The sequence below is a fragment of the Convolutriloba macropyga genome, unplaced genomic scaffold (assembly GCF_964194025.1).
Source record: "Convolutriloba macropyga unplaced genomic scaffold, txConMacr16.3 SCAFFOLD_428, whole genome shotgun sequence".
Classification (NCBI taxonomy): domain Eukaryota; kingdom Metazoa; phylum Xenacoelomorpha; order Acoela; family Convolutidae; genus Convolutriloba; species Convolutriloba macropyga.
The window spans coordinates 102-12,485 of NW_027449743.1; the positions used below are offsets into that span (position 1 = coordinate 102).

Below are 12,384 nucleotides of genomic sequence, written 5' to 3' on the forward strand. Positions count from 1 at the left end.
ACTCTACCATAGTCCAATAACCTAAATGTGAGAACTTGGCGAACTCAGAAGAAATACCGTAAATCTGCTTTACCATTTTACCCAACAATCTCATTTTCTTAACTCTACTCAACCTCTGGTATAGAACTATTAATTTACATAACATTTGATTGTTCATTTAGCTGAACAGAACAACCTTTAATCATTTTTTTACAGATCCCAATTTGACGAGAGCTATTAAAAACAACTATAGGAAACGAGTAAGTTGCAAGCAAATAAGTGCTCACATATTTATCGGAGGCAAATGCGCATCTGTAAATTTGAGCACTGTTTCTCTTTATGAGAGAGGTAAAAGCAATTAGATTTGAAAAGGAACAACTAACAGCTCTGTGGAGTGCGGTGTTGTGTCTGTGATCGACCATGTTTACATTGGCAGCACTGTTGAGGAGAATGTTCAGACACTCCAGGTGTCCCTGTGCTGTCACGTACATCAGAGGAGTCCTGCCCAGTCTGTCAATACAATCCACGTCAGAGGGACTCTCTGCATTCTTTATCAACACCCCGCAACACATTCGCATGTCCATGAGAAGCTGAAGTGAAAAATACTTTCTCAAATGTCCAGTCGACAAAAATACACTGCTTGTCAAAAAATTGAATTAACTCTATTTAAACTCGATTCATTCAGCACTGCATTCTAAACAGCCTTTTTCCAAGCGATTTTTTTGCAGTAATTATGTATCTTTTCCAGTGATTATCTATTATTTTTTTTCAAGTGATTATCTATCCGACAATCAGAATCAAAGTGATATTTTAAATTTTACTTGAAATTCTACTTTCAAAAATTTACCCAACCCTGAACATAATCAATTTCACTGACGGAATTAAACATTTGTTAAAGCTGTAGGTTTTAACTAACCTGCAGCGTGATATGGTGTCTTGTTGGACACGTTGTCATAGGTGAGCACAGTGGCATTGCCCTGTATAAGCAGAGTCTCCACGCAACTCAAGTGTCCTCTAAGTGAAGCTAAGGAAAGAGGAGTCCTCCCGTCAGGGTCTCTCACATTCACATTCTTGTCGCTGCATTCCAGCAGCATCGACAGTACCTCATCATGACCATGATATGCCTATGGCACATAAAAGTCCAAAATTATGCAGTGTTAGGCTATAAGATTGCTTCTTGCTCTGATATTGGACCATCTTTCATGGAAAAATAAGCCACGACAGATCAAGTAATCAAAACACGACAGATCTATTCAAGTAATCAAATCAAGAAATTTGGGCAATAATTGTCGATGTTTGGTCACAGATTAACGATGTAAAATAAATTTCGATCAGTAAAGAGTTTCAAAATGGTACCAAATTGGTTATTCAAAACAGAATTTTCCCAGCACCCCACAACTGCAATTTAAAAATTAAAAATAACTGAACAAACAGTTGAAGCATTACCCAGCAGAGATCTGAAAAACACCTGTGAAAGCTTTGGTTAGTTCTGACATAAAACTAACTTGTTCACAAAAAGGTCAATTTCTCTCAGTGAAACGCTTAAAGGCTAGAATCAACAAGGACGCTAGCGCACCTGTGTTTTCACACGGTTAGTTGATTTAGCACTCAAAATTAATATCAAGAAAAATCAAATTGCAGATGATAACCTTAAGCTATTCACGTTGATTCAAGCATTTAAAATTTCACCAAACGAATGAAGCGAATATTCAGTACTAAATTTTTTATTAAACACGAAGTGTTAAATTCATGACCTTTGTTTTTCTTAATCATGAGTAGTAAGATAATAGGGTACTAAGATAGGGGGGGGGGTTATCCTTCGAATTAATACGTGTGATAATAGGGGGGTTATCCTTGGCGGCGCTACATGTAAAACAACGGCCGTGCGTGATACATGTAAATTGGCATGTAGGTTGTGCGGAAAAGCCTGGCTAGAGTCATTTTTGAGTGAGCGTTCATAAAATCATATGGCTACAATTGCTACAGTTGATTTGAAGAGTATTCACGAAACTTATAAGGAAATCGAAAAAGAATATTCACAATACGGTGAACGGTTTTTATACTTTTTAGCTACTTGTCTTCATTTGGATCCTGAGATTGATTTAGATATAGCTTTGAAACCACGACCGTATGGTGGTTTGATTGGCATCGACAATTCAGCCCTCGACAAATATTTTAAATCGTTCAAAGTTTTGAGACTGCATGCGATACTTCACGACGCTTCCAGTTTTGTATATGAATATAGTGAAAAGGGTCCAGGCTATTCCTACGTATTACCTTGTTCAGTCACAAATGAGTACTTTGGTCATGTGACTGGAATTGCTTTTTGTTTATACGTAAAATCCTTCAAAAATAGTTTATTCAATTTGCTGGAATGTTGAAATCTGGAGCAGTTGTTCTTGATTTTGAAGGCTTTAGAAGTAAAAAATCTGGATTTATAATAAAAGAACTTGCGGTATCTACCAAAAATTACAACGATACAATTTCGTTTTTACCTCCAAACTCATTTAACATACTTTCTTCGAGTGAGCAAAGATCTTTCCTGTGGGTATCTAAATTTCTTCATGGTCTCTCGTGGGAGACAGGAGAGTACCCTTATCATTATTTGCAACAGATTTTTCAAAGTATAGTTCTTCGATTTCCCTTTTCTGATTTTTACGCAAAAGGATTAGAAAAAACGGAAACTTTACGGCAGCTGTTACAGAGGAACGTTATCAACTTGGAAACTTTGTTTTGCCCAAAAATTGAACACTTGAAATTATATCGGGAGACACCAGTTTGTAAATTACATGCATTGAGTTGCCCAAAACGACAAAGAAGCAAGCATTGTGCCAATAAGAAGGCAAAACTCTTTTACCAGTGGCTGACGAATGAATCGTCGGTTGGAGAAACCAGCTCCGTCTCTACTTCAAGTGAATTTGTCTCCAAATTTGACAGTTTACAGTTGCATAACGCCTGAAAATCAGTTAACGGTTACTCTTATCAAGGAAGAAAAAATTGACACAAGAGGGCAAACAGTTTTGAGAAAACAGCAGATCGTGTGTGCTGGTGCTGAAATAGAAGCTTTCAAGAAGTATCTTTCTCTACTGGCGTACTTTCAATTGTACCATGTCTTTACAAGAGAAAATGAAAAGGTTGAAACTAACCCCTTTACCTACGCCCAAGCGTGCAGTGCCAATTCTGATGTCTCTGGACGATGAGACTCTTCCCGATGAAATCAAGCAGCTGATTAAAGAGAACAATGTAGAGTCAATTGTTTTTAGAGATAAACAAGATTCGATGAATGCAAACTATACAATCACTTACAAACAAGGAGACAACGACTCTGGATATGTTTTGTATGAATTTTTTATTGTTGAATAATTATGTAACATTCTTGAAAAGCAATTCATTTTTTGAATAATTTTGTTTCAAAATGAGTCAAACCGAAGATCAACTAGATTCGGGCGGAGGCATAACTGACATGGTTTTTGACGCTGACCACCAAGAAAGACGATCTTGGAGGTTTTGCAATTCGAGATTGCCTCGATCAGAGGTTGTATACTTTACACAAATCAATAATAATTTTTCTTATAACTGTGTCTCTCGCCAAGTTGGTTTTTTTCAGTCTCGACTGTGAAGAATCCACATTTTGGTTTTCACTTCTCTCTTGTACAGTTGGATACGCTCTTCCAAATCCAAAGTTATGAATAAAATTATTTCCACCTCTGACCGGTTGTTCATGGCTGTTTGCGGGCCATCTTGTTGCGGGAAAACTGAGCTCATTTTCAAAATGTTATTAGTTGACACTTTTTTCCCAGAATTTCAAACAATTTATTATTTTTATCAGCACGATCAGCCCAAATTCCAATCGTTAGAGAAGAAACTGAACATACATTTTAAAAAATTCTCTAATTTTGAACTCATTTCAGAGTTAGACAACTGCCTCCTTGTGTTCGATGACTCATGTGAAGAAATTTTTAATGACAAAGAATTTTCAAAATTAGCAACCGCAGGGCGACACAGAAACATCAGTGTAATTTATGTTAAACACAATTTGTTCCAGCAAAGCAGATGGTCCAGAACAATTGATCTAAATACAACACATATCATATTGTTTAAATCACCACGTGACACACAACAGATTACTTTTATTGGTAGACAGTTGAATAACTCTCAATTTTTAAAAGAAAGCTATGAGCTGGCAACTAAAGAACCGTTTGGTCATTTATTAATTGATTTGGATCCCAAAACATCAGACGTCTTGCGCTACTGTTCAAATATTGTCCCTCCAGGACCATCAATTTTTTATCTGCCATCAGCTAAAGCCGTTATTACAAGTTTAAGCGATGAGAGAGAAAGAAGTTTGTATGCTGGGGCGGCTGCTAAACATATCGGACACAAAACTAAAAGAGAAGATAGAGAGAGCTCCAAATCATTTCATTAAATTCCTTTGCGAATGTTTGCTCAACATTGTTAATGGTAATGTTCCAATACGAAAAAGTTTTGTCCAAGGCTATGAAAAATCATTCAGAAAACTATTGTCTAGACAAACAAGTTTGAAAGAAAAGAGGCAACTTTTTGCTAGAGAAACAGATTTGGTCAAAACTGTTGGTTTCGCTTGTTATCGTTATTTGACAAAATCGTAATGCACACCGAAGAATTCATTTTAATTCCAAAACGAATGTTTGCTTCACATCAACCGGTAAAAAAAGAAGTTTTGGACAATCCCCTTTACAAACAGAAAGCTGCACAGCTGTCTCTTTTGCAAAGAAACCAGTCGAATTCAATGGAAAAACCAGAGAGAGCAGTTGATCCAGTTGAGACTGCAGACAAAATGATTGAAACAGCAGAAGAGGAAAAAATAGAACCCATGAGCGAAGACAGCGAGATTGAACCAGTAGTGAAAAAACAAAGAAAAAGCGAAGATTTCGACTCCATATTGTTAGAGCTAGATTTTATGAATAAAAACCAAATCAAAAGATCAAAAATCATACTTGACTTGATTAACCAATCTGAAACAGTAACTGTAGAGTCGAACGACGTTCTTCACGTAAATAAAGAAAGACGGGGCATTAAAGCTTCAACATTTCTGTACAATCTGCAGCAACCAACTAAAAAAATTGACATTGAAAAATACTCCAAAATTTTAATTGCTCTTAATATCTCACCTCATCTTGTTGCAAATACACATGCCAAGCAAATCTTGGAAGCCTCGTCTGAAAGTGAACAAGAGTTTTTCCCAAGTAGAGAACAACCCAGTCGGCAAGAGCTCTTCTCTAGTAGAGAACAACACAGTGGCTCGAAACCAACCCAAAAAAGATATAAAGAAGAACCGGACCAAACGACAGACAAAGAAGAGACCAGTCAGAAGATGTGGTCTTTCTTTTCCTGAAGTAAAAAAATTGGATCAGTTTTATTTAAAAGGACCAGCATCGTATGGAAGCATAAAGCGGTTACAGACGCAAAGCAAGCTCCCTCTAGGTAAAATTCAGTCCTATTTGGAGACAAAGCCGTCTTTCACAAAGTACCGTTCAGTTCGATTAAAATTTCCCAGGCTTAAAGTTTTTGTAAAAGACATCAACGAAATTTGGTCTCTGGATTTGGCACACGTTGATAAACTGGCAAAGTATAACCGCAATATAAAGTATCTTCTAGTAGCGGTTGATTGTTTGTCAAGATATTTACGAGTGGAACCAATGAAAACAAAGTACGCAACCGAAGCAGCTGAAGCATTCAAAAAGATGATCAAAAACAAACAACCCGAAAAAGTATGGGTTGACGATGGTACAGAATTTCTTGGAGCATTCAAACAATTGTGTACCAAACGTGGAATTCATTTATATAGTACCTTTAGCGAAAAAAAGTCAGCTTTTGCAGAGAGGAACATTAGATCTCTCAAAAAGATAATTCATCGGTATCTTGAAGAAAAGTGGACCTATAGCTACATTGACCAATTAGACCAATTTGTGAAAACAATCAATTCAAGAGTCAATCGAATAACAAAAACTGCTCCTAACAAAGTTACAAAAACGGATGTGCCACGACTAGTGTCATTGGCAGCACAAACAAGCTCAACTCAGAAGCCCAAGTTTTACATTGGAGACTTTGTGAGAGTAGTTAAAAAAGATAAAGCATTCAGGAAAAGTTATATGCAATCATTCACAGACGAAGTCTTTGAAATAACGGGAATACCGACATTAAGCCCACCAACATACACCTTAGCTGACGCAGACAAGGAACCAATTCAAGGAAAATTTTACCAACCAGAATTACAACTTGTCAGGCTCCCTCTTGTTTAAAATGTCCACCAACCGGTTTGAAGACGAGTTTACAGTTCACGTTGTTTCATCAGCTTCAATGGAAATATTTGATACAAATACACTTGCATCATTTCGGAATTTTTTCAATGATGAAATTCAACTTGCAGGTGATTGGAGAGTGGCGCTAAGTGAAATCATATTCCCAACCAAAATAGAAAACATAGTAAACGGAAATCTAATTGCGTACAACTTAAAAGACTTTGAAGATTCCCAAAAGATTTCTTCGGGAGCCAATGTTATTTCTAGACCTTATAGTGGACAACAATTTAGTTTTATGCCAGGAACCTTTGATACAGTGGCTCAACTTCTTGCTACAATTAAGCGCACAATTGGCCTGCCCCATTTTTCATTCAGAGAGTTGAAGAGCTCTGGGAAATATGAAATTTTATTTGGCAAGTATGAGGGAATTACGTTTCCCAGCGAAGAAATTCCCAGCATTATTGGATTTAAGGGTATTCCTGACGGCAATGGAATACACATTGGGTACAAAATGATTCCCAATGCGAACAGGTTTATGAAAAGTGATGATACGAAAGCTTATTATGGGGAGTTCCCAGCTGACCTTTGTGCTGGAAAACATCTAATTTTCATCTACACCAACATAATTGAATACCAATACGTCGGTGACACTAAGGCTCCTCTTTTGCGAGTCATTGATTCAAAACAACGTCTGAAAAACGGTAGTGTTTGTGAGCTTGAACCCACTCATAGGATAGTTTTTACAAATTTAGACTATAAGAAGCTCCTAACTAACACAATTCAATCGATTTCAATTGAACTGAGAACGGAAACAGGACAATTAGTTCCCTTTTCGGGAACTGGAAAAGTTATTCTAACACTACAATTCAAAAAATTTTCCCCTTAAAATGGATTCTTATTATGCCAATCAAGCAACGTCTTTGCCTCACTTCTCTGGACATTATCGTCAAAGAGGAAGTGGTTTTGGAGCTCTAGCTGCAGGCATTGGACGTGTTGCGCTACCTTTAGCACGTCGTTTCATTTTGCCTACAGCGAAGCGTATCGGGAAAGAGCTATTGAAACAAAGTGTTCCAGAGATTTTGGATGTAGTCGGAAGCAAAAAATCTCCTAAAGAGGCGTTTAAAAATACAATCTCAAAAACTGTCAAAAAACAGACAGGGGGATCTCGCCGAAATACTTCACGTCGGAGGAATTCAATACGAGTCAAGCCACAGAAAGCAATCAACAAACGCAAAAAAACCATTTCAACGCACAGAGCTCCAAAAAGAAGTCGGTCAGATTTTTTTGCCAGAGTGAACGATGATCGCTAATTTGTTACCATCAGAGGCAACTCACAGTTCTTTGGATTAGTTCGAAAAACCTTCTCTCTTAGTAACTTTCGATGGTAGTTTTTGTCAAAAGTTGGGCCCAGTCTACAGTCCAAATGGACCCATGTTAGAATTTGAAGTCGCCGGTGACCGAAATAATTTTATTGACTTACAAAAAATTTTCTTGGAAGTGAAATGTAAAATTGTCCAGTTATCAGAAGCTGATTTGAGATATGACGCAGGAGCAGCAACAGATGTTACGAAGACAGATGCTCCCTATTTTTGCAATAATGTTTTACATTCACTCTTCTCTGACTGTACAGTGTCTGCTAATGGACTAAAAATTTCAAACGCTAACGGAAACTATGCTCATAAAAGTTTTATTGAAACAGAATTTTCACATAACAAAGATGCAAAAATCACCTGGTTGGCATGTCAGGGCTATTCCTACGAAGAAAATCCAGGAGCGTTGTCAACTGTAGAAGTGAACAGAAGGAAAGCCCTAGTGAGGCAATCGGCTGAGTGCACATTTTACGGTAAAATTGCAGTTGACTTTTTCACATGTGACAGCCATTTGCTAAGTGGTGTGACACTTCGCATTGCGTTTAGACGGTCAATAGATGATTTTGTTATAATGTCTGACGATGCAGCCAAGCACTACAAAGTAAAAATTGTCGAAGCTAATTTATATGTGCGCAAGATGACATTGAACGATGATGTCGTATCGGCTATAGAAAAGACTTTGTTAAAAAGTCCAGCTTCGTATCCCTACTTTGAGACTCTAACAAAAACATTTCTGGCATCAACGGGTCTCCACAGTTGGAAACAAGAAGATATTTTTGCCAGAGAACCGATTCGTAGACTAGCAATTTGTCTGAACACTAACGAAGCGTTTCTTGGTAACAACAGACAAAATCCATTTAATTTCCGCAAATTCGACCTTGAGCAGATTTATATTTACCGAAACGGTTTACCTGTGGCAGACAGTCCAATATCAACAAGTGATGACAAACGTCTCTACTTTAATACAATATCGGATTTAGCTTACATCGACAATGGTCATGGAATAAGTTTGACAGATTACCCGAACCATTTCATAATGGTTTTTGATTTGACCAGTACCCAACAAGCATCCCATGATTTTATTCACCCTGAGCTTACAAATTCATCAATTTCTATTGAGTTGAAATTTTCTGCGGCCCTACCGAACAATATAGAGATTTTCATTATTGGCGAAAAAGCGAGCACAATTTTTGTTGATAGTGCAAGAAGAGTATCAAAGAATCACATTCTGACAAATTAATGATGGATGAAGATGATATTAATGATTTAATACAAGGCTGCAAAACTCTTAAATACAAATGTCATGGCGTGTTTGCGGCCAACAACTTTCCGGAAAAAATGAACAGAAACAGCTTCCTTATTGTTAATGCAGCAACTGCTGAAAATATTGGCAACCACTGGTTACTTTTATGCAGAAAGAACAATCAACTTCTGTTTGCCGATCCCCTTGGTCGGTCCATTTCATCGTACAAACACCTATATCAAAGAATCATTTCTGTTGGCAACAATCATAATATCTATCAACTCTTGGAGAATCAACCAATTCAAAGTGCAAACTCTAAACTTTGTGGACTGTTTTGTATTTATATTGCTCATTTTGTTTTCAATGCTCAAAAACTTGTAAATATTAGCGATAATGAATTGATTCGTTTTGCTTTTCATATGATGTTCTAACCTTACTAACTTGAAAAATTTATTTTTTTTTCAAAACTTTACTTTTTCTTCATACACAAAGCGAACACTCAATAAATCAGAATCAATATTCAATTTTCCATATCCACTCAAAAAAATATCCATAATTTGACAAAAAGCACCAGAATGAGGACCATACAAAATTGTTTCAACTCTGCGTAAAGTTTCACTATTGACAAAATCAGTTTGAATTTGTTTTGATGGAGGCCGGCAATTGTAGATAGTCTTTTGGGCAACTACTGGCATCTTGGCACTCGTTTTGGGATTGACATTTGTTTGTTTTGCAGAGCTGCTTTTCGATAAATTGTTGTTGTTGTTAGCAAAAGCTGGTAGTCGTTTGCGCACTGACTGCGAATCAATTTTTTCTGCAGAACTGTTGAAATCGATTGCTAATTTAAGCTTTGAAAACACATCTCCATTAGTCTCCAAATTTGGTGCAGTCCAAAACAGGAACTTAAAAGCTGTATAAACACAAGGCACAGGAAAGCTTTGAAATCGTTTCAATGTTTCGTTTTCAAAAGTAGTTGTATCAATCAAAACGTGATAATGGCTATTTACTAAATTGCAAAATTCGGAATCAAAATGTGCACACACTGCATAACAATTTCCAATAGAAAAGGTAGGTTTCTCTTCCACAATGAGAAATTTGAACTGTTTCTGAAATTGTTTAAAGTAATTTGGAGAACGCTCAAACATCGCTTCAACCATCGTTGTTGACAACTTCTTTTTGAATTTTTGGTTTCTTCGCTGGTGGTGGTTTTGGCGATGACTGCTGATCAGCCACTGAGTTCTTTATTTTGCTAGCTGAACTGACCAAATTTTCAAATTCTCCAAGAGTTAACGAAATTCTCTGTTCAAACTCGTAATCGTCTGTTGCTTTTTTGAACAATTTCAGAAATACATATGTCCCTGTCCTTTCATAGGTTTTCAGCGTTGCCCTGATTAAGCGCTTATCACTTTTGGAAATATCGAAATAACAATCTCCAAACTCAGTGTCTTTAGTGGACGTGAAAGGCATAATGTGCAACTTGTTTTATTACTTTCAAGTGTTATAATGTGTAAAAGTACAATTCAATGGGAGCGGCAAGTTGGGACTAAACAAGTGTCGTCAAACTGCCTAATTAAATCCAAATGATTTGTGAATACAGTCTCAAGTACGCCTATGGCGTACTTGAGTCTGTCTGTTGTTCAAGTATTGTATAATTAACTTCAGCTGTGACCTTAGATAAGACAAAAAACATATGTGACGCTAGGTGTGTACTTGAACCAGCAGTGCAGTGTACACTGTTTATTATATGTGGACCATATGTTTATAATTTGGAACACATGTGACCCTAGGTGTATACTTGGACCAACGGTGCAGTGTACACTGTTTATTGGAATTGTCCATATGTTTATAACTTGGAACACATGTGACCCTAGGTGTGTACTTGGACCAACGGTGCAGTGTACACTGTTTATTGGAATTGTCCATATGTTTATAACTTGGAACAGATGTGACCCTAGGTGTGTATTAAAATTGGAGACACATGTGAACCTACAGCAGTAGGGAAATTTTGATAAGATTAAACATGTACCAGTGTACAATGAAATGCTAATAATAAAATACGTTCTAGATAAGAATTGAGTTAGTACAAACTATAGACTGTATCAACCCATGTATAATAACTTAGAGCAAGTAACAGAGCATATACACTACCAAAATTAAAACCAATTATGACCCCAGACATAAACTGTTGAATTACGCGTTGTACAATACAACTTTAGAACTAGGTATTCATTTTCTTTAAACCTTGCGTTCAGTTCACTTTGCTTTCTTTCAAGAGTTCGTTACTAGACAAACACTATTTTTCAACCGTCTTTAATCAAATTGGTTTTAATTTCTTTCTTAAAATTTGTGCAAAAAATTATGTCAGTTCAAATACTTGCTGAATCTGTTATTTCTTTCGAGCGAACATTGGTTTATCAGACAGTGTTCGAAAACTTTGTTGTGCTGATTCAACAGAAGAGACAAGGTGATGTTTGGCAAACTTACCAGCACTGTTTGATACCTAAGCTTTTCATTAACGCAATTGCTTCTTTACCAGAGAAGACAGAACCAGCAGAATGCAGTGTTATTACATCAGGGGGACATTTACCTCCAAAAGCTTTGCCAAAATTTCAACATCTTGAAATGGAGTCATTACAAGACGACGTTAAACGAATTTTGTTTCGTTACGATTGCGACTGTGTGCCTCTGTTTGAAAACCAGTTAGGGGCTTATCAAGCTTGCGAAAACTTAGCTGACATGTGGGGCATAAAGTCATCACCTTGCTCCCCAGAAAATCAATCACAATTGGATTCTGCCAGCTTGCCAGTAACACCAGCAGTTGATCCGAGTCCCAGTTTGACGCCGACATCTAGTCCATCTTTCTTTGCGGGAATTCACAAGAACAATTCTACCGCTCTGCTCAGTGAAAACCAGTTTGATACAGCGTTACTTTCAGCTACACAATTTCAAACACCAGAACCAGCACGTGTTTTTGGCGTTACAGACACTCCAAAGATTTGCAACGCACCAAAGAAACGGCTACCTGAGAATTCTTTAATGGACTTATTTGATTGACTTAAAAAACTTTGATGAATCACCACCATTTTATATAGTGAGACGCTAACTTGATTTTGTTTCAATAAAGTGTGATGTCAACTTTTTGAATTTAACTTTTAATATCTGTTTTTGTAGTTTTAAAATTGCTGAGCTAAAGAAATTAAAATTTCGCAACTGATCAAGTTCGAACATGTTCAGAAAGGATTTTCATTATGACGTAAACATTCGTTTCCTAACAAACCCTCAGTTATTGCAACTACTGTGACGTGGTGTGAGAATTATATCCATAAATACTTTTCTCAATCTACGAAATTTTTGTTAGCATTTTATTAAAAATGAAATTTAAGAGATATAGCCATAGGTTAGAGTAAGCGGTATTGACGCTAATGACATGCTAACTTCATACCACAGCTGTAGCATGGATTGATTTCCAAATTCAATTCATAAGTTGAAGAAATTTTCAGAAATTGAAAAA

The 12,384-nt window shown here is 36.8% G+C and overlaps 1 pseudogene; it reads right to left on the reverse strand.

Moving 5' to 3' along the window:
• Positions 1-362: 362 nt before the first annotated feature.
• The window catches only part of LOC142355295 (uncharacterized), an 82,028-nt pseudogene continuing 70,006 nt past the window's right edge, over positions 363-12,384 (reverse strand).